Source organism: Miscanthus floridulus, chromosome 5 (assembly GCF_019320115.1).
Source record: "Miscanthus floridulus cultivar M001 chromosome 5, ASM1932011v1, whole genome shotgun sequence".
Lineage (NCBI taxonomy): Eukaryota > Viridiplantae > Streptophyta > Magnoliopsida > Poales > Poaceae > Miscanthus > Miscanthus floridulus.
The window spans coordinates 39,045,024-39,068,164 of record NC_089584.1 but is presented as its reverse complement, the minus strand read 5'-3'; the positions used below and the strand labels follow the sequence as shown (position 1 = coordinate 39,068,164).

General features: G+C 46.0%; 1 pseudogene; it reads left to right on the top strand.

The window, feature by feature from the left end:
• Positions 1-19,439: 19,439 nt before the first annotated feature.
• Positions 19,440-22,788, top strand: LOC136449864 (transcription factor PHYTOCHROME INTERACTING FACTOR-LIKE 15-like; annotated as a pseudogene).
• Positions 22,789-23,141: the final 353 nt, after the last annotated feature.

The following is a 23,141-nucleotide window of genomic DNA, read 5'->3' as shown; positions in this document are numbered from 1 at the left end:
GAATTGCATCGAACATAACGTCGATGCAATAGTTCCTATTGCATCGAACCAAAATGATGATGCAATAGAACCTCTTGCATCGAATCAAAATGGTGATGCAATAGATTATATAGCATCGAACCTAATATGGATGCAATATAGTCTATTGCATCGAACGATAGCCGTTGCAATAGATGTATTGCATCAACATGATTTGGATGCAATAAGCTATTGCATCTCTCAATTTTGATGCAAGAGACAACGGATGGACGATGCAATAGCTGCTCCTCGCATCAACCACAAGTAACCGATGCGAAAGGCTATTGCATCAAGACCACTTGCATCGGCTGGCATCAAACGAGAAATTGATGCAAAACCGAACTATTGCATCTATTTTAGACCTATAACATCAAAAATTGACCGGTGCAACAGGGTCAAAATTTAGTAGTGCATTGAAGGACTGTCGGTTTGTGTTATCAGATAGTCCGGCGTGAATGTCAGACGGTCTGATGGTTCTGGGACTTAGTGGGAAAAGGACATACTGGGAACATCGGGCTCTCCAATCTAATATCGGACCCTCCGGTATTAGGTCAGTGCTCTTGGAAACCTCCATGTGTTCGGTTTATAATTCAACGGAACGTTCTGCCGTAATGACAGACCATTTGTCAAATTAGGTCTATAGGATACTGGTGGCTGCTAAGTGTTCAGGTTCCACTGAATAATCCGTTATGTGCGACGGAACATCCGGTACGAACAAGGTGTTCTCGGGTTTTCAACCTTAAGCAGCAGCGGATACTCCAGTATGGTGGTCGGACACTCTGCTATACCAAAACTGAGGCCAGGGCCCACGGGGAGTTCTCTGTCTCTAGTGTATAGTTTATAAATACATTATTTTGGGTCCCAAATGAAGTGTGCCTTTTGGTACCATATTTATGCTTAGGTGATATGGAATATTTTATGGAGCACAACGAAACTCATTTCACCATTTTTGGAGGTCAAATGCATCTTCTATGGATTTTACAAGTTAGGGCTGTGCGCATGTGCAGTGATTACCAGACACTCCACCAGAACATCGGAACCTTCCGATATGCCTAAGCTGCTCTCGGGTTTTGGCTATAATTCAACGGACACTCCGCCAAAATGATGGACCATCCGATAAACGACGAACAATAGCTATGCAAACACATTGAAATCAATTCCTGGGGCATCCGTGCTCCAAATCGAGTGCGGTTTATTCCTATGGCTTTCTAGTGATGTAGGGAACCTTCTCCAAGTGTTGGATGTGCCATGCATGGGCTGTGGGGAGCTCGACCCCATCCATGGTAGTGGTGGCCATGGATGAAGGTAAGGCTCATAGGCATGGCCATCGGAGGTTGGGGGAGATGATGTTGGGCTTCGGGGATGTGCTCACCATGCCGTGGGGATGCTCCATGTGTAGCAGCTCGGCTTGGGATAGCTTGAGGGTGTAGATCGACCTTCGGGCTCCTCCATGGCTTGAGCTTGAAGAAGATGAAGCTTGGGGTCTTCTCCTCCAACTCCAGCAAGGTGAGGGCGTGGGGGAGCAGTAGCTCATCGCCAGCGTCGTCCTCTAGTTGGGGCTAGGCTCCTCCTCCTCTTCCCTTCCTTTCCCCTTCTTCTTCTTCCTTCTCCTCTCCTCCTCTCTTTCTCTCCTTTCTCTCTTCTTTGTTTTCCTGAACATGGAGGTGTGTGTGTGTGAGAGTGGGGAGGGAGTGGTGAGATGGCTGGTGGGTGTGTAGTGTGTGTGATATCAATGACATGTGAAAGGTCCTAATGGCTAGAGGGGGTGAATAGCCTATTAAAAAATTCTACAACAACACTTAGAAAACCGGTTAGACAAATATGAGGCGAAGCGAGTGTTGCGCTAGCCTACAAAAAATGCAAGCCACCTACCACAATTCTAGTTTCTATAGTCCCTATCCACACAATGGCTATGTCACTACACTAAGTTAGTATGCTCTCAAATGCTAACTAAAGAGCCACACTAACCAAACTAACAAGCTCTCACAACTAGCTACACTAAAGAGCTTGACAACTAGTTTGTGGTATAGTAAAGAGAGAGAGAGAGAGAGAGAGAGAGAGAGCAAGATAGTTGTACCGTCGGGTCGAGGAATGAATAAATCAATCACAAGAATGAATACCAATAAATACCAATCACCTTGGAATCAAATGATGAACACAATGATTTTTTATCGAGGTTCACTTGCTTGCTGATAAGCTAGTCCTCGTTGAGGCGATTCACTCACTTGGATGTTCACACGCTAATTGGCATCACACGCTAAACCCTCAATAGGGTGCCGCACAACCAACACAAGATGAGAATCACATAAGCCACGAGCAATTTACTAGAGTACCTTTTGGCTCTCCATCGAGGAAAGGTCAAGAACCCCTCACAATCACCACGATCGGAGCCGGAGACAATCACCAACCTCCGCTCGATGATCCTCGCCGCTTCAAGCCATCTAGGTGGCGGCAGCCACTAAGAGTAACAAGCGAAACCCACAGCGAAACACCAACACCAAGTGCCACTAGATGCCAACACTCAAGCAATGCACTTAGATTCACTCCCAATCTCACAAAGATGATGAATCAATGATGGAGATGAGTGGGAGGGCTTTGACTAAGCTCACTAGGTTGCTATGTCAATGCAAATGGCCAAGAGAGTGAGCTTGAGTCAGCCATGGGGCTTAAATAGAACCCCCCACAAAATAGAGCCGTTGGCTCCACAGTCCACTGAAAAATGGGGCGACCGGACGCGCCGGTCAGTTAGACCGAATGCAAGACTCTAGCGGCCGGTTGCATGATGCATACCACGTGGCCCCTACTTCAAGTGCTGATCGCCCAATCTCAACGGTCAATGGTGCACTTAAGTTGTGACCGGACGCTCTACAGTGTAGGACTGGACATAGGACCCTAGCGTCCGGGCACTTCTAGTATGGTTCTAGTCACGACCAGATGCATTAGTTTGATCACGACCGGCCATGGATGAAGGTGAAGCTCATGGGCATGGCCATGAGAGGTTGGGGGAGATGATGTTGGGCTTCGGGGATGTGCTCACCATGCCGTGGGGATGCTCCATATGCAGCAGCTCGGCTTGGGATGGCTTGAGGGCATAGATCGACCTTTGGGCTCCTCCATGGCTTGAACTTGAAGAAGATGAAGCTTGGGGCCCTTCTACAACTCCAGCAAGGTGAGGACGTGGGGGAGCAGCAGCTCGTCGCCGGCGCTGTCCTCTAGTTGGGGCTGGGCTCCTCCTCCTTCTCTTCCCTTCCCTTCCCCTTCTTCTTCCTTCTCCTCTCCTCCTCTCTTTCTCTCCTTTCTCTCTTCTCTGTTTTCCTGAACGTGGAGGTGTGTGTGTGAGAGTGGGGAGGGAGTGGAGAGATGGCTGGTGGGTGTGTAGTGTGTGTGATGTCGATGACATGTGGGGCCATGTGTGGTGTGTGTGTGACAGCACAACAAATTGCATGTTACAAGTGTCGACCTGTCCTAACGGACAGTCCGCCATGAATGACGGACGCTCCATCAGCATGAGCACGTCTGTGTGACAACGCAACACATGCAGGGGGACACGTGTCGACTTGTGTCGACGGACAGTCCACTATGGGTGATGCACAATCCGGTGGTGTGCTTGACAGGTTGACCGACTATGTAAATATCTCGATAGACAATCCACTAGTGGCAATGGAAGGTCCGCCAGGCTGGTTGGCTGTGCAATGGCTCCGCCGGACAATCCGTCGATGGCGATGGACACTCCGTCAGTGCAGGTGTGGGCTATAATTATTCCAAGTCTATGAGATGTCTTGATGGATGGTTCGGTGGTGATGTCGGACGATCTGCCAGGTCGGGTAGTGTTTGGTCTTGGCTAGGCTAAGCACAGGTTGATTTCCAATTTTTGATGTACTTGATGTTCTAGATACTTATGACAAATTGTAGCGGTTTTCAGGTCGTGACACCACCCATCAGCATTGGCATTGGCGAATGGGGACGCGGCCATCCACAGGCCGAGTAGGCAGGTCGTGCACCAACTGGGGGCGCAGTCAGCCGTGTCTCTTCGGCCTTCGCCCACGTCCTTGCCGACCAACGTCAGCACCGTCCTGGCCCCCAACCACTGCTGGACGAGGCTGGGCACGTGGCGGGGACGTCGATACCGGCTTCGTCTGCTAAAGAACGACGTCGAGGTAGATAGTGGGTTGGTCGTCGTCAGACTCCTCGCAGTCGTCGTCCGTCCACTGACAACTCTTCGTGCGCCCTACGGAGGAAGGACATGGGTAGAACGGGGCCACATCCGGCGAGAGTGAGGAGGGGCTGGTGGAGTCCGGCGGCGCCATGGCCGCGCACGGCAGTGGGCTGCCAGCGGCCGGCCCCGGTGGTGGAGGGGTCGAGGGTTCGTCGGTGGAGGAGTTGGCCGCGTTGGCTGAGGTGGCCACGTGCATCACAACCGTGGCAACCTCGGGCCCTGACGGTGCAGCTGGCGAGTGCGCCAGTAGGGTGCAGGGAGGTGGTGGAGGGGGCAGTGGGGCATTCGCCTCAGCATCTCCACGGTCATGGGCGGCAGTCACCGGAGCAGGTGATGAGGGGATCGAGGACTCGGCCGGGAGCACAGCAGAGGATCCACCGGATCTTGGTGCCGGATATGCCCCAGAGGGGACTGCAGCGCACCCAGCTCCCAGCCCTACCAGCGTCTCTCCGCCAAGGCGCCAGAGGCGGTGGGAAAGGCAGCTTCGATGTCGTCGTCATTGTCCCAGTCGACGAGCTCCACCTCTTCCTCTTCTTCATCTTCAGACATCAGCTCTGGTGGATGCTGGGCGGGGAGGGAAGCTAGCCAAGGATGGGGTGGACGGCAGTGCCAGGAGGGACACCGGCGTGGGTGGAGGGGAGGGCTCTCAGGCTCCATCTTGTTCAGACCATGGATATGGCTGTGAATTGCAGGGGGGCTCCACTGATTGCGCCTCGCGGTGGTGTGGATCGACCTCAAAACCGCCATGGGAAGGTATACCAGGGAGTGGGGAGCGCAGATCCGTAGATGCATTGACGGGCCTCGAGGTCTATGGACAGCGCCGGTCCTATGATCTTGAGGGCCCTCTGGCGAACTCGTCGTCGTGGAGCCCTACCTGGTTGCCGCCGTCGTGCGCCGTTCTCGGTGGTGCGGCTCGTCGCCTCGTCGGACTCCGCATGTGTGCGTCGAGCACTCGGGCGTCGAACACACGAGTCACGATCTACGATCAGAGTGCGACACTGCAGCGCGGCTCCTTGCCTACTCTCTGCCGTGGCCCCATGGTGAAAACTGGCATTGGGAAAGAAAGCCAGAAGCCAAGGCTGTCGATCTTCTTGGGCTAGCTGGCCAGTTCTCTCCCTCTCTTCTCAATAGTTTATTGATGTCTAACGGACTATAGGGCCGAGGGTTTGTATACCTGGGCTTAGGCCCCTCCTCCGCCTGGGCCCTTGGCCGTCGCACCCCATGCCCTACCCCTAGGGCCGGCACTGTCTGTGGAGTGGGTGGGGCGGCGGCGGCGGCGCCGGGGCTTGGGGCGTCAAGGAGTTCGGGGCTGGGGGCGTCGGGGGGCATGGCTCAAAACCTCCCCGGCCCCGTCAATGCGTCGCACACTTCCTGTTCACAGGAAACTGATCATATACTTGTGTTCAAGGCCTCTTTGAGACTGATCGTTGCTTGACCCTGGTGAGCTGGTGATGGAGACCGAGGCCTCATTCACTTCGCTAAAAAACAAGCTGAAATGTTATTCCGACTAATTTGTTGTGAGAGGAAAAACACTATTTTAGCTAAAAAGACACGCTGAAAAATACGGATTATAAAAACAAGCAAAGCCTGATTGTCGCCCTCCGGTGAGGGCGAGCCTGGTGGAGTTCTTTTTTCTGTTACCGATATACTTAGACTGGTGGAGATAGATCTCCTTTGATTGTGGACTAGACTCGGAGTTCGGAGTTCAAACACGAGGGAGGGAGCGGAAACCGTAACCGTATCTTAGATGGACCCAGATATAGACGGATCGAGCGCGCGCACGAAAATAACTGGTTGCACGAAAGATTTGGTGTAGATGTAGAAAAAGAGAGAGAGATAATGGAGCAGTACTTATATAAAAAGGATTATAATAGATCTACGCCGGAATGGCTATGTATTTATTCTCGGTATGGAATACGTATAATGTTGGCTATGTATTTATTCTCGGTATGGAATACGTAACGTGCAAGATTAAATGTCCGTTTTCTTCTCTCCGCCTCATATAAGGTATCGCCAGCTGTATAAGAGTCAAAGACAACAGTTACCGTACTTAACTAGTTTGCATTGCTCCGAACCAGATATATACATAGATCTTTTACAATGATGGGAAAAGTACCTTTGGAACCTCCGTTTTTTTCATCTTTTTTCTATTTTCTAAGTAATTAATTAAGAAATATATTGTAGATGGTTTGTTAGTAATTGAGGTTGTGTCCGTCTCAAACTTGGCATAACCCCGCTGCTAGCTCAAGTTTAATAGGGCACTTCCGACACCCCCCGCGCCGGTGCCGCAATTCAGTTGTGCATCTCCATCGATCCCACACTGAAGACCTTGGGCATCCGGTGTACGTGTTTGGGCCGCCGCCGCCATGTACGAGTAAAGGAGGTGCTTGTGTTCATGTCGCTACTAATCATGGCACCTGTGATGGTTACTGACTACTATGGTGTAGATAAGGACAGCCTAGCTCGACGGCACAGCTGCTGCCAAGCCAAGCGCACGGCGGCCAGCGGCCTGATCGCCCGTTGGCGCAGCCTCTGCTGCCGGCTGCATAGGGAAGAGGAGCAAGGGCAGCATCGGCTTGGGAGGCGCTGGGGATAGCACGTAATCGACCGGGCAGGTGCGGCTGCCAGTGGTCGTGGCCATCCAGCGAGAGATAGCACGCGCGTGTCACTTTCCATGGTCAAAGCTTCGACGGATGAGAGAAGACCATGGTCCAAGAGATGGAGGAGGAAGAAAAAGGACTAAAATGACGGATTTACCATTATTTGAAAATAAAATATACAATGAAAAATAGATCTTGTCCCATATATTTTGGTACTAGCTCCACCTAATTTGGTACTATTCTGACTTATTTGGTACCTCTAGATACTTTCAGTTGGACCTCCTATTTTTCCATCGTCCGATCTCACCCACACTAGTAGAGAAACGGGTTGTACTCCCGGTTCTCAACCCCCTTCAGTCCCGGTTTTGGAACCGGGAGTACGAATCCAGGACTAAAGGGCCCCTGCCCTTTAGTCCCGGTTTCGTGCCCGCCACCTTTAGTCCCGGTTGGTAATACCAACCGGGGCTAAAGAGGCCTCCCAGCCTGGCCACGTGGGCCGGCTCTTTAGTCCCGGTTGGTATAACACCAACCGGGACTAAAGGTTTTATTTTTTTTCTTTTTTTTTGTTTCTATTTTCAATTGATGATTCGTTCTGGTTTTCGAATAGGTTTTCGAATACGCATTCTACGCTGCTAATAATATATATATTCTACACGTTTATAATGTTCGAACATTTTGTACAAACTAAAGTATGAAACTAACGTATATATTACATGCATATACATATATCGTTATTTTATGTACATATAATATGTATATATATATATATATATATTAAAAATAAAGCTTGCACTGTATATTCTATCATATCCTTGGGATAATAAATTTACTCCATCTGGTTTGGCTTTCATGTTTCGTTCACATCATTGTAGAACTCGCCGGTGGGGTTTAAGACCTGGTCATTAAGAAATCCTGCTATAGTCTCTTGAATTGCTTTCAGTTGGTCACGTCGTATGACTTTTTCCTTCAACCATAGAGTCTTCAATAAAAGTTAAAGAAAAAGTATTAATATATATATATATATATATATATATATATATTGGTCACGTGATTACTTATATATATATGAGCAATAAAAGAAATTGTGAATATATGAATATATTTATATAACGTACTTTGAGGTTCTCTTCAGGAGTTCTTTTTTAGTACGCCATGATGAACTCGTAAACATAGTATCCGCAGTAGTTGTTCCCCTGTTCTTGCCTCAGAACCCACTTTTATGAGAAAAAAGATCCGGGGTGAATTGAAAGCATGCATGGTGTTAATTGAATTATATATTTATATATATATATATATATATATATATATATATAAATGTAGCTAGTACTTACTTTGTGTGCAATTATATCCAGTGGCGCTTTGCAATGTTTCATGTGGTGTTCCTCAATGAAACTTTTCCAAACACTACGCCCAATAAAATAAAAATTTATTTTGGTCTTTAATAATTGTTGCAGTTAAGAGATCGGGGTATATATAGTTGCTAGAGAGACCAAATTACCCTTGAATAATATCTATCATGTCTTGGTACTCTGTTTGCTCTTTTCTTAACAAGTCTAAGATCCTCAACCGACTATTGGTCATATCGATGACCATCAATATCCAGTGATTGCTGCATATGTTTTTATACACAAATATGATCGACATTAACTAGAGTCAATATATGTATATATGGGAGATAGCTTAGCTAGTAAGCAAATAATTGAACAAATGTCCATATGATCGACATTAATTATTTAATACTCACTTGAAGTTGTAGGGGAAGAGTATGTCCTTGTTTTGTTGGTTCACTAAGAACCTCATGAGATTTTTCTCAAGTTCAGCTTTCCATCTAGGCGGGGGATCAGGGTGTTTGAATATGACATTTGGATCAATGAAACCAACATCATTATTCTGTCTCTTTCTAAGTTCTGTCATCTCATATCTACATATATAAAAATATAGTGTGAGGATATATAATTTATATATATACACTTTAATAGTAGAAAATAATCACACTTACAGACAATAGCAGCTAATGAGACTTTTGTCGAGAGAGTCCAGGTGACATAGTTGGTGTAATTCTCCAAACTCAACATATATAACGTCATCGCCACGGAAGTAATATTGGTTTCTAATTCTGACATAAACAAAGTTCTCTCCCCGTTTACACGCCGCCATGTACCACTTGTTTAGCAGATACATTTACGTACCCAGTTCACCTAAGGCCCCAGAGTTGTATAGACTCTTTCCATGTTCAAATTTCTTCCAAGGATCCACTTTTAGAGTAGATGGTCCTTCAGCGAGCACTTGGGCAAGGTCCAAACTAGTATCCTCGTAAAACCGAACCAGTTCCTCAAAATCGACGTCCGGTAAGTCTAAGTTTGAACCATATTCATTACGAATGACAAGAGGGGGGACTGATTGTTGCGATTGATGTCCGAGTTGTGCAACACCTTTCCCTGCTCTAGTCTTTTTCTGCGCCGCCTCAAATGACTTGGTGAGAGAGCGGTCGTAGTCCGATTTTGGAATTTCTTCTCTGGCACATTTATTATACCCTTTATATTCGGGGAGAATCCAGATGGTACCTTGATACTTGTTAGGCATTCAAACATGCTTTTCTTCTCTTCTTTGCTAAGAGTGTAGCTGGCAGGACTTAAGTAATGACGTCCATCATCTGTCTTCTCTAGATGTAGGTTGTCTCGTTCTTTCAAACATCGCAGGTCCTGTCGTGTTTCAAGTGTGTCCTTAGCCTTTCCATACACACCCATGAAGCCTAGTAGGTTCACACAAAGATTCTTCGTCAGGTGCATCACGTCGATCGCGCTACGGACCTCTAGGACTTGCCAATAGGGTAGCTCCCAAAATATGGACTTCTTCTTCCACATGGGTGCGTGACCATCGGTGTCGTTCGGAATAGGTTTGCTGCCATGTACCTTTTCAAATACTACTTTCACATCCTTGACCATATTGAGTACATCCTCACCAGTTAGGTTGCCCGGCTTGGACTGGTGGTCTGCCTTACCTTTAAAATGCTTGCCTTTCTTTCTTAGGGGGTGATTCATAGGAAGAAATCGACGATGGCCAAAGTACACGACCTTTCAACATTTTTTCAAGAATATACCTTTAATGTCATCAAAACAGTGCGTGCATGCATTATATCCCTTGTTTGATTGTCCTGAAAGATTACTTAGAGCAGGCCAATCATTGATTGTTATGAATAACAATGCTCGCAGGTCAAAGTGCTCCTGTTTGTGCTCATCTCACACACATACACCTAGTTTGTTCCACAAAAGTAGAAGTTCTTCAACTAGTGGCCTCAGGTACACATCGATGTCGTTGCCAGGTTGCCTTGGGCCTTGGATGAGCACTGGCATCATAATAAACTTACGCTTCATGCATAACCAGGGAGGTAGGTTGTAGATACATAGAGTAACGGGCCAAGTGCTATGACTACTGCTCTGCTCCCTGAAAGGATTCATACCATCCGTACTTAAAGCAAACCTTAAGTTTCATGCGTCATTTGCAAACTCCGGGAATTCTCTATCGATTGCTCTCCACTGGGACCCATCAGCAGGGTGTCTCAACATATTGTCTACTTTACGATCTTCTTTGTGCCATCGCAATAACTTTGCATGGTCTTTGTTTCTGAACAGACGTTTCAAGCGTGGTATTATAGGAACATACCACATAATCTTGGCAGGGATTTTCTTCGTGGAACGTTCGCCCTTAACATCACCAGGGTCATCTCGCCTGATCTTATACCGCGATGCATAACATACCGGGCATGCATCTAACTTCTCGTACTCCTCGCCACGGTAGAGGATGCAGTCATTAGGACATGCATGTATCTTCTGGATTTCTAATCCCAAAGGGCAGACTACTAGTTTTGCTTCGTACGTAGTGACGGACAATTCGTTATCCTTCGGAAGCATCTTCTTTTGGATTTTCAGTAACTCTCCAAATCCCTTGTCAGATACACCATTCTTTGCCTTCTATTGCAGTAATTCCAGTGTGGTACCCAACTTTTTCTGTCCCGCATCACAAATTGGGTATAGCACTTTCTTGTGATCCTCTAGCATGCGCTCGAACTTGATCTTCTCCTTTTTACTTTCGCATTCTCTTTGTGCGTCACGAATGGCCTGACCAAGATCATCAGCGGGCTCATCTTCTGCCACTACCTCTTCTTCAGCTTCCCCCATTGCAGTATCATTGAAGACACTATATTCAGCAATAATGTCATCATCGTCCCATTGTTCTTCTTCACGTTCTTCCATTACAACCCCGATTTCTCTATGCTTCGTCCAACAAATATAGTTTAGCATGAAACCTAACTTCAACAAGTATGAATGAAGACTCATTGAGCTAGCATATTCCTTCAAATTCTTACATATGGCATATGGACAACACATGAAACCTTCGTGTTTGTTTGCTTCGGCCACACGTAAGAAAGAATGCACGCCCTCAATGAACTCTTAGGAGCGACGATCAGCATTGTACATCCAATGCCGGCTCATCTGCATTACACGACATACATACCATATTAAAATCTAGAACATAATTAGTTAATTATACGACATGCATGCCACCACACAAGGTATTAATTTATGAAAGTCTCACTACAATGTAAACAATCCCAACTACTACTAAAAAACTAAAGCTAATATGCACTTCAGCAGCATAAGGATTTCACGACCAATCCCAACTAAAATAGACAGATCATGCGTTTGTTCAACATCTATGGGCTTCTTCCGCAGGATCACTGCCTCATTAGCCGCCATAGCCGCCTGTGCAAGAGAGTTTTGCACGTGTTCAACATACTCTTCCTCCCAGTACCAGCCTGAACATCTAGTGCCATCCCACTGAAATTAAAATAAAAAATTAGAACTTTAATTACAATCATCATAAAAATAAGTATAAATTAACCATAATCATCAAATACGATAAAATAACTCACACTGCGATCCAGACACTTGTAGAAGATACGGCCCTTGTTGGGACACTCCTTCCTCACCCGGTACTCCATCACAATCTTCTCCTCACACTTGCCGCATGCAATAGGAGGAAGGTCCGGCCTCAGTCGCTTTGTAACCCGAAGAGAGGCCGAGGACCCAGAAACAGTTGTCATCTACTCTCTATACTCATTTTTAATATAATATAAAATTTTCATTTTATAAACAAATAAAATTAAAAAAACTCTAAAATCCTCTATATCTCTAAAGCATGAAGTGTGCTATGCATGCTAGAAATGAAAGCTCAATACTAGTTTTGAATAACTACTTTAACCTTCCTTCAACCAAATACGCAAACTTTAAAGTGATTTTGAGCTTAAATGGCTTACAAGTAAAAAAAATCTACCATAAAAAAACCACATATATCTAGTCCACAAAATAAAATAAGCTACTGATGAAACATGGGAGTATAAAGTTGGTAACCTTTGAACCGAAGAATCGATGGAGGAATGGAAGAAATCTTGTGATACACCGGTGATGAGAAAGAAGAGAGGCCGGCGATGAAGCAAGAACACTGAGCTCGAAGTGGCTCGGGGTCGGGGAGGAACAAGGGGTATATAGGAGAGGACCTTTAGTCCCGGTTGTAGACAGAAACTGGGACTAAAGGTCCCTTCCTAGTCCTAGACGGAGCCTCCAGCCAGAAGTAGACTTTTACTCCCGGTTGGAGGGACTAACCGGGAGTAAAAGTTAACCTTTAGTCCCGGTTAGTAGCTCCAATCGGGACTAAAGGTCCCCTCCAGCAAAAGTCTGGCGCAGTAGCCGTTGGACAGGGACTTTTAGTCCTGGTTGGAGCTACAAACCGGGACTAAAGCAGCCTGTTCGTTTGGCTGTGGCTTGTCGTAAACGATCGTAAATTTTCAGCCGAAACAGTATTTTTCTCTCACACAAACCAGCCAGCAGTACTTCTTCACGAACCAGCAACGATACGAACCAGCCAACCGAACAAGCTGAAGGTCTCTCTAGTCCCGGACACGAAAAATACCGGGACTAAATCCAAATTTCGAGCTGGATCAAAGATCGTTTCTCTACTAGTGCCAGTTTTTTCCGACCATCGTAAAATTTCTCATATATATATATATATATATATATATATATATATATATATATATATATATATATATATATATATCAATCAGCACCTGCGTGGTAGAAATAGAACCGTAGATGCTACTAGCGCTTTCGAAGGTTGCGGTCGAGACGGACTGCAAGTTGCTCCGATCTCACAACACATGTACGTACGGAGACGGTGCAAACTCGATTACATCGTGCACCGTGCGGCCCGCCACAAATGCATAATCCCGATCGGGGCATCGGGAGCCGTCGCCGTCGCCGTCCCTGCAGCTGCAGGGTACGTAACGTAACTACCAACGTTCCAGCAGCGCCCGCGCGAGCCGGGGCGCCTGGGATTCCACATCCACATATATATCCCATCCTTCATCACGTACCCCCCGGCCCGCGCGGTCGTCCATTTATTTGCCCACACAGGCGCCGGCCGGGTTGACGGCAACGTAGACGGCTGGCTGCATCAAGCAAAGGCTCCCCCACGCGCGCCAGGGCTACACGCGCCTCGCCAGGAGTCGCACACGTACGCGCGCTCCCAGCTTGGTGTCTCTTCCTTGCATGCAAGCGTGTCGAATTCCGGACTCCGAGATGCCCCGGTGGATGCCGCCGTCGATCGGGCGCCTGCTTCCGCCTGGTCCACGCCCCCACCCAAGCGACCGGCCGCGGTGACTTGGTGTTTGCTCCCTCTGGCGCCGGCGGCGGGCCCGAGCGCATCTTGGCATGCACGTGAACATCCACGCGCCGCGCGTGCCCGGCGCCACCTGCTCCAAACGAGACCTCGTCATCGATGGCCATCCCTCCTCCAGGAGCGCGAAACGTAGCCGCCGGTCGGCGTCAGGCGATATGGTTTCGCCCTGGCCGGATTCGGGATTCGACGGATCGCGCGGCCAGCTGACTGCCGACAACCCGCATTGGCTAGCTACCGCGCAAGGAAGTGGAGATGCCCCGGGTTCGTGAGGTGAGGGCGTGAGGCGATGACGCCGCACGAGCGGTGCGTTCTCGATCGACATCGTGCACCGTCGCTGTAAGCTCCACCACCTGTATTGAGTTATCATTATTCGTTAGTAGGCCTCAGGCCTCAGCCGTGTGTGGATCAACCGTACCGGACTAACCTGTGCCCGTGGGGCTTCTCTGGTGAATCCATTCCATCCCGACCCCGAGAGCCAGGTGGCCGCTGGCGATACCTTAATTTGCTTGGACATGAACAGTCCAACGACGCTTCAGTTAGGGCTTTTGCCTTCCACAAAAAGGGCAGGTTACCTTGAAGCCACTTGAATACTTGATGCTCGAAGAACATAATGAGAAGTGGCTGTTCAATTCGTTCCTAGCTCATCATATTTGCGAGTGGGAAGAAACCCATGGATCGGAGCTAGCTGAATCACACATACAAAAGGGTCACCTTCTTGGATCACATGTTGCGACATGCAAATATATATTTGCATGGATGATCAACACACACGGCATATTAACTTTTGTCTTGCACAATTCAAGTCAATATACATATCTTTTGTGACGTTTGACATAGACCGGCGGTCATGTATACATTCATGCATGACAAGTAGGCTAAGAGCCATAGATATGGTGGTACACCATACGTTTTGTCTAGATCTCAAAGTCTAGCTGATGTGATAGACATATATGTACATGTCACACAAATATATAGCACATAGAAGAGAAGAATCTAATAAGGCAATAATGTCTTATACCCCTAGGAGAATGACCTAAAGTAGTTTACTTGAATTTTGTCAAACATACTAAATGAAAGAAAGTTAAAGACCTATCATTATCCTCAACTATTCGGTCTATTGACTTACCACCAATACAACATTTTACCAAATCACCCCCCCCCCCCCCCCCTTACAAAATTTGTGGCTTTTGTTTATGCTCATGCAAGTTGTGTTTTGTGGGTTCAAATTTCATGGTGATGATAATTGGCATCATAATCTATGTTACAAAGTATTACAAAAGTTTCCTTGGATTGCAACTGTCAAATACTAGTACAACCCATGAGATATGAATATGCATGAATAACATAATGGTTTTTTTTTCTATAAAGTATTTTCCTAACATAGAGATGATATCAATTGTCACCTTACAAAATTCATACTTAAAGTTATACAGGATGAAATGGAAACAATTAGTTTAAATAGTTTGAAACAATAAAGCGAGTCAAAACTTTGTAAGGAGGTTGAACGAAATGAATGAATTGAGGCAATAAAGTTGAATTTATCCAAACAAAAAGATAGTTTCGAAAATATAGAATGACTTTGGTCAAACCTATGACGATGTCTTTGTATCGAGTCATGTTTATGATCCTTGTTTCTTACACTTATCTAACTAACATGGTGCTTCTTCGATTCTTATTACAAATTGGTATTACTTCATGTAACTCGATACAACATTTGCTCCCCACCCCCCTCAAAAAAAAAACAACACAAACACGAAATATATTAGCACAATATCATAGTCTAAGTCCATTTTAACTACCAAGTCAATAAACCCACAATGCGGTATCTATTGTGTGAATGAAAGATGCATCCTAATTTTATTTTTCAGACCACTAAAGTACAGATAAGGTATTTTAGGTACTATAGATCGATGAGCAAACAACAAAGCAACAAGTGGACACGTGTTGCTTATCCGTAGTCCAATAGAAGCATAATCAAAAGAATATACTCAGGATTGAATGGAATAAAGGGAAACCCGCATACACAAATATAAGAGAGTGACTCTGCAATCTGAATCCTGTAGCAGTGTGAGTGACTCTGCAGCAGTGCAGCAACAGCTGCAGCTGAATGAGTACAGCTAGCCGATCAGGCTGAACAATCTGAATCCTGTAGCAGTGTGAGTGACTCTGCAGCAGTGCAGACACACTGCTACAGGATTCCGATTGCAGAGTATATATATATATATATATATATATCATGAAAGAGAGTTCTAGAGAGACGATAGAGATGTAGTGCTAGAGCATAGGATAACTGTTAGAAAGCGAAAGGCAAGCAGAAATGTAACGCTTATGTTATTGTGCTAAAGGCTCTCTGGAGTGCTAAAGGCTATAGTATTCTAATTAACTTTCTTTTGGAAAAAAAAAAACTGGAGCACTTTATGTTTATTTGTGTTTGAAATAAGAACCCAAATATAAGAAATGACACAAGTAGATTCAGCTGAAAAGGCTATTATGTATTATGATGTTTTTGCAGTTTACACCAGTATATATTATATTATGATAAAAATCAGTGGTTATTTTCTCAAAAATATAAAACAGTGGTTATAGTTCTTGATATGAAGACAAAAGGAATCTATAGTAATTATGAAACAAATACATGTATAACTATTGGTGCTTTTACTATGAAATCTCTTTCTGCGTATTAAGATCGCACTTACAATTTATTCATTCTTCATTCACAAAGGACCGAAACTTGAAGCTCTGTTAGGGCCTTGTTTAGATTGTCTCAAAATTCCAAGTTTTTTCATTCTCTCTCCATCACATCAATTTTTGGACGTATGCATGGAGCATTAAATGTAGGTAAAAAAAATAACTAATTGCACAGTTTGGTTGTAAATCACGAGACGAATCTTTTGAGCCTAGTTAGTCCATGATCGGACAAAGTTTGTCAAATACAAACGAAACATGCTACAGTATCCCGATTGCAAAAATTTGCAATCTAAACAAGGCAAAACAAGGCAACAACCCCTACAATGATCGTCGTACACTGCTGTCATACATAAAACAAATTTACAATAAATATCACATACTTCGTCTAAGTTTAGTAAAAATTAGTATGGTCAATCCAGATACCTTTTTGGTTGCTTTTCTAAATAAAGGATAAAACTTCGACTACATGCATCCCATGGATCTTCCTGCAGTTCTGTATGGAGGGAGTATTGCAGATGAGAGAAAAGGTTGCGTATTCATTGAAATACATATTAGGAGATAAAAAAGAGATCTCTATACCATCTGCGCGTAGTAAAGTTGAGCTTTGTTTCCTTATCTAAAGAAAAAGAGATGCATTGAATTGAAGTAGCACATATACAAGAGATATACCAAGAAATTTCGTCATTTTTAGATATTATTAAAACACGAGTAAACCATCTGCACATATCTGCTAAGTACACCGTCAGTATTCACCTGTTGCTTATGTGGTAACATTGCATCGAATATTATGTCAATATACTTAGATCGTGTCCTGCCGTACCAACCAAAGATCCATTGTAATATAATTCGACAAGTTAAAGGTGCACGCAGATAAGAACAACGTTTCTGAGTCGAAGAACAGGCACATGAACGGTTGGTCCAGAGATGACGACCGCATATCTCGTTTTTGAGAAACGGTTCATGCAGTGCTTATAGTAGCTACAGTTCTTTTCAACGTATGAAATCAGATTATTATTCCCAGCACAATTCCAAGAGATTGTTCATTCACGAGTGCAAATACCATTTTTTCTAAAAAAAAAAGTGTAAATACTAAATGCCCTTTGTCGGGTCAATGCGTCGACTTGTAGTTAACCAATTTTTTTCTCTATGAGAGTACATGAGTAGCTAAGGTAGAACTAATAGTTTGTTTGTGCTGTCGTGTGAAAATCTTCTCTGATGCTTACAGCAACCTACTAAACAGATGCATATACAACTGTCTCCGTTAAATATGAGCGGTAGCTCACCAATATTATATAAAAAAAACATAGTACGCTCATGAGTCATGCATACCTGGTTGCCCGAATTCTAATGCAACGGTTCCGTCTCCAAATAGAGAACATGCTAGCCGACAGAAGCACGCCCATACTCCCAATGGCTCAACATGCCATATGTTTTAATGCGCCAAACACTGAAACACTCCTCGTGCCCGTCTCCCAACAAAGTCACCGAGGAATGGAGATCCCGTGCCTGCTTTTGCAATACCGCCACAGAAAGATAAAAGTTCCATTTATGGCGTACTCAGCAGCAAGAGATAGCAGTTAGCTTATACATGTCATATCATGACCACTTCATGATGAATCTCATATGTAAATAATTTTTTATTCTACATCTTCTCTCCTTCCTCTCTCATTCTTTATGAGTAGGTCCACAAACTATCTCGTTTTCTGAGCTAAGATAGGTGTTGAGATAAGAGATAGTCTCTTCTCTTTTCCACCTTATCTCTTCCACGTCCGAAAAGTGCCGACATAGATTCCTACGAGCCAGTTGAAGTGACACTGTTGGGACGCCCTTAGCACCGCTGATCAGGTAGCAACAGGCAGATTAATTAAGCCACAGAAATGTCAAACCATGCATTAGTCCTCGCGCTCCTTTCCTTCAGCAGGGCCAATGATTAGCTGTGGCATATAGTAGCACGTGTGTGGGAGCAGCTTTCGCACGCTTTGTAGCCGCACACGCACCTTTCTTTATCAGTGGAGGCTAGGCTCTTCAGAGTCTCCTCGGCGAGTACTATCGTCATCATAATCGGTCGGTCGCACAGACGCACAGGAGTACACACATCTGAGCTGGATCCGCAATAATCAAAGCGGCTTTGCCTTCCTTCAGCTAGTTCGCTTTCTTTTCTGCCTCTTGCTGCTTTGCTTTGGCAGCAGCAAGGTGTATCGCTGGGACTACAGTGTTAAGTTGCACGCCCACAGATCGATCAGTCAGCTTGTTCGTTTGATTGTGGTATAAATTTCTAGTCGAAACAGTATTTTTCTTTCACATAAATCGGTCAGCAGTACTTGTTTACGAATCAGCAACGATACACGTGTCAGCAAGGAGAAGTACGCTTGGTGCAGTTGCTTGCGCAGGCTGTCAACTGCAGCAGGGCAGCACGAGCTGCAGCAGGGTTCCCCGCTGCTCATCATTCATTTGATGGATTTGGTCCCCGCATCCCCCGATCACCCAATCATTTAGATCTAGATAGTGCGATCTGTACTGAACGATGGATCGGATTCGTGCTACTGCGGATGAAGTAGGTAGATGTCTGATATACTTTCTCTGATCTAAAATAAAAGTTGTTATGGGATGTAGGTCAAACTTTCTGCACCCTGATAGATCTTTCTTACCGCTAGTAATAATACAAACAAGCTAATAGATATTGTAGTCAAGCTACAATAAAGATGCCAGGTCTATATAAAAAGGTAGAATAAATAAAGATGCCAGGTTAACAAACTATGGGCTTATCTCATATTCAGGTTTGTTCGGCTTCTTTTTTTAGTCAGAAACAGTATTTTTTCTCTCACAACAATTAAGCCATAACAATGTTTTCAGTCAATTTCAGTTAAGTTTCAGACAAGCGAACGGGTCCTAGTTATAGTTATATGAATCTTCAGGTTAGTCGGTCAATAATTAGTAACAAGGATATTGCTAGTAGGTACTAGCAGCTACAGAGCATAGCATTGAACTAGTATGGCAGCCAACTGCGCCTAAGAAAATAATTGCCGTTGTACCCAACTCCTATCTAGGAGGAGAGAGGAGCATAAATCCAAGAGAGGAAGAGTACAATGAAGATACCGTGGGCAGCACAGTGGACGGATACCCACGGCCGGGCCGGTACAGAGCACCGCCTAGGCCGCTGTTACACATTTGCCCGTCTTATCTGCTTGTCCATTTCCATCCAGGTTCAGGTCCCCCACCTTACCCTCCCGCTCGCTGTTAACTACCCTTCTCTACCGAGACCGAGAGGGCGAGAGCTCCCACAACCTTCCTCCGATCCTGTAGCCAAGAAACCTAACGCTGAGCTTCTGAGGAACAAGCAGCGCCAGCAGAAGCAAATCGTTAGCCGTCGCGTCGATCAGCAGCCAACCTGCTGTTGCGTGTTGCACCGATCGACGTCTGTTCCCAGTTGTTTGCTCACCTTCATCAAGCGTGTCCTGCTGTCGTCCTCTCCTGCTTGCCGCGGGCTCCTCGCGCTCATCCACCAAGCTCCCCGGCGCCGAGATGTGAGCGATCCCTTTTCATTCAAGCTGAAGCTTGTCTCTTGATCGGTTCTTGCTTCCTTAATACAGCGCTGATTGTATGCATGTGCGCGTGGTGCAGGTCCGACAGCGACGAGTTTGCCGAGCTGCTATGGGAAAACGGGCAGGCGGTGGTGCAGGGGAGGAGGAAGCAGCCCCAGGCCGCCTTCCCGCCCTTCACTTGCGGCGCTGCCAGCGGCAGCAGAGCCCAAGAAAAGCAGCCAGGTACCGACCCGGTGGCGCTGTTGAAGACGGGAGGCCTCTTTGGCGACTTCTCTTCCGGCCTAGACGCCATCCGTGACAACGGTGATCTTGATGACAGCGTACCCTGGATCCACTACCCCATCGTCGAAGAAGACAGCGCCGCACCTGCCCTCGCAGGAGAGCTACAGCCCAGATTTCTTCTCGGAGCTCCATGCAGCGGCAGTTGCAGCGGCGGCGGCGACGACGAACCTCAGCCCTCTGCCACCACCAGTCCAGCACACCGGCAACAACAGAAGCATCCCGGTTGCCACCACCAGCAGAGGACCAGAACCCTCAAAGGAAACCCACCGCATACCAGTACCAGGTCCAGCCAGCAGGCCTGAGCCACAAGCTGAGTTCGCGGCCACCAGGAAACCTCGGCCGGAGAGCGGCGGAGAGGGCTTGATGAATTTCTCCCTCTTCTCTAGGCCAGCAGCCATGGCGCGAGCAAGCCTGCAGAGGCCACCACAGACAGGCACAGACAAGGCGTCCAATGTCACCACGAGCACCCGAGTGGAGTCGACGGTTCTACAGTCGACCAGTGGACCAAGAACTGCCCCTGTGTTCACGGACCAGAGGACGCCGTGGTCACAATCCAAGGAGGTGCGGTTTTCATGCGCAGCAGCACCGACGGCTGGTAACCTGCAGCAAGAGATGCCCCGGGACATGACTCCGCAGAAAAAAGTTGAGACCAGGAAGGCTTCTGAGGTTGCAGCCGCTACTTCATCGGTCTGCTCTGGCAATGGTGCTGGAATAGGAAATGACGAGTCCTGGCGCCAACAAAAGAGGAAGAGTCAGGCCGAGTGTTCTGCAAGTCAAGATGATGTAAGCAGAGGATGTGAGATAGCAGTTGAGTATCTGACTGCACACACCTTGTACTGCTAATAATTAATAAAGCTGGTTTTCTTCAGGATCTTGATGATGGCTCTGGCAATGGTGCTGGAATAGGAAATGACGAGTCCTGGCGCCAACAAAAGAGGAAGAGTCAGGCCGAGTGTTCTGCAAGTCAAGATGATGTAAGCAGAGGATGTGAGATGGCAGTTGAGTATCTGACTGCACACACCTTGTACTGCTAATAATTAATAAAGCTGGTTTTCTTCAGGATCTTGATGATGAGTCCGGTGGGATGCGAAGATCAGGCAGCAGAGGTACGAAGCGCAGCCGCACCGCGGAGGTGCACAATTTGTCCGAAAGGGTAAGCAGGCAATCGATCTCTGTACAGGCTCATTCCTGATTCTCAAGCTCGAGCTGCAATTGAACTGATCGCATTGTAATGCAACAAACCTGCAGAGGAGAAGGGACAGGATCAATGAAAAAATGCGCGCCCTCCAAGAGCTCATCCCCAACTGCAACAAGGTATGGCAATCCATTTCTATCATCTTTACTTCCTTATCCACCACTTGAATCCGAAGGCATTTGGTAAACTGGTAGCAACAGATGTATCATCTTTTTGCAGATTGACAAAGCCTCCATGCTGGATGAAGCGATTGAGTACCTCAAAACCCTCCAGCTTCAAGTTCAGGTACATTAAAACCACCTAATTCGAAATGTAGCATGATTCTTTCAGATAAATGCAAACATAAATGCACTGACAAGATGGTGGTTATCTTTGACACACAGATGATGTCCATGGGAAGTGGACTGTGCATTCCTCCCATGCTGCTGCCACCAACCATGCAGCACATGCAAATTCCTCCAATTGCTCATTTCCCTCATCTCGGCATGGGATTGGGTTATGGGATGGGTGTCCTCGATATGAACAGCACAGCAGCGGTTCCATTTCCGCCCATGCCTTGTGCTCACTTCCCTTGTTCAATGATCCCAGGCACGCCACCACAAGGTCTTGAAATGCCTGGCAGAAACACGATGCCGATGTTTGGAGTCCCTGGGCAAGCAATCCATCCCTCAGCATCTAGCATACAGCCATTCCCATCTTTGGCGGGTCTTCCTGTTAGGCCAAACCTGGCACCTCAAGTTTTAGCCGTCATGGCTAACATGGTGCAGGAGCAACATCAAGGCGTAGCAACTCAGCAGCAGCAGAGCCTGAATAATGAAGCTCAACAGGGAGCAAATACAGGAGATCCTCAATTGCAGACTATCGTGCAGGTAGCATTTCACAAATAGTATAAAAGTAGATGAAAAGATCTTCACCAATTCTTGTCTGGGTCTCTTATATCCAAATTTGACAATGATTCCAGGCTGAGAACCAGCATTTTAGTGTGCCCTCTTCAGCACAAACCGAAAGCAATCAGTTTTTGGATGGTGGTGGCAACAGGACTCATACTGCAGGGAGAAATGAAGCTGAAACATAAAAACAGTCAGCAAGTGCGAGTGTGTGACCTGACTCAATGCTAAACTTGACACAAATCATGGAATTTGGCACAACATTCTTATCCTAATAGAGAACACGGCTGATGATTTTTCAGGTCTCGACTAACAAGCTGCAGATGTGAATATCAGCACAACTCATCCTGGACGAGCTTAACGAGTTTCAAGATCCACGAAGCAGATCTATCACTTGAAAAGAGTCCAATCAATCAAGACAGATTTGGTGGCAGGATGTCTAGCTTTAGCGAGCTAAGATGCTCCAAAGTTTTGTGTAAAATGTAGGTGGTACATGGAACCTGGTTACAAGAAACATTTCTTGACAGCCAGTGCAGTTTTCTAGGTTGTTTTTGGCTTCACTAAGGTTTTCTTGGATCAATATATCTTATTTTCGCAGGCATTCAGCGATCGTATGCACAAAGATATCTGTCTCCATATACTGGCTCTGCCTTAACTAAATCTCTTCGCAAATAATAATGAGCTAACAACTGTTTAGAGCTGCATTCTTAAGCAAATATGTAACCACATTATTCTGCAGATGTGTGCATAGGGCCAAAAGAGCACTAATATGAAAGTTTTGCAATTTCCAGTAGTGACACCATAGTTAAATATCATTTGAACAACAAGAAGCAGAAATGAATTAATTCACACAGATGATCTGTTTAGTCAATATACCTTTAGCCGAAGTTATGTTCTAGACTGCTTAGTTTGCGCAGCCCCCCCCCCCCCCCCCCCCCCCCCCCCCCCCCCAAAAAAAAAAAGAAAAGAAAAGAA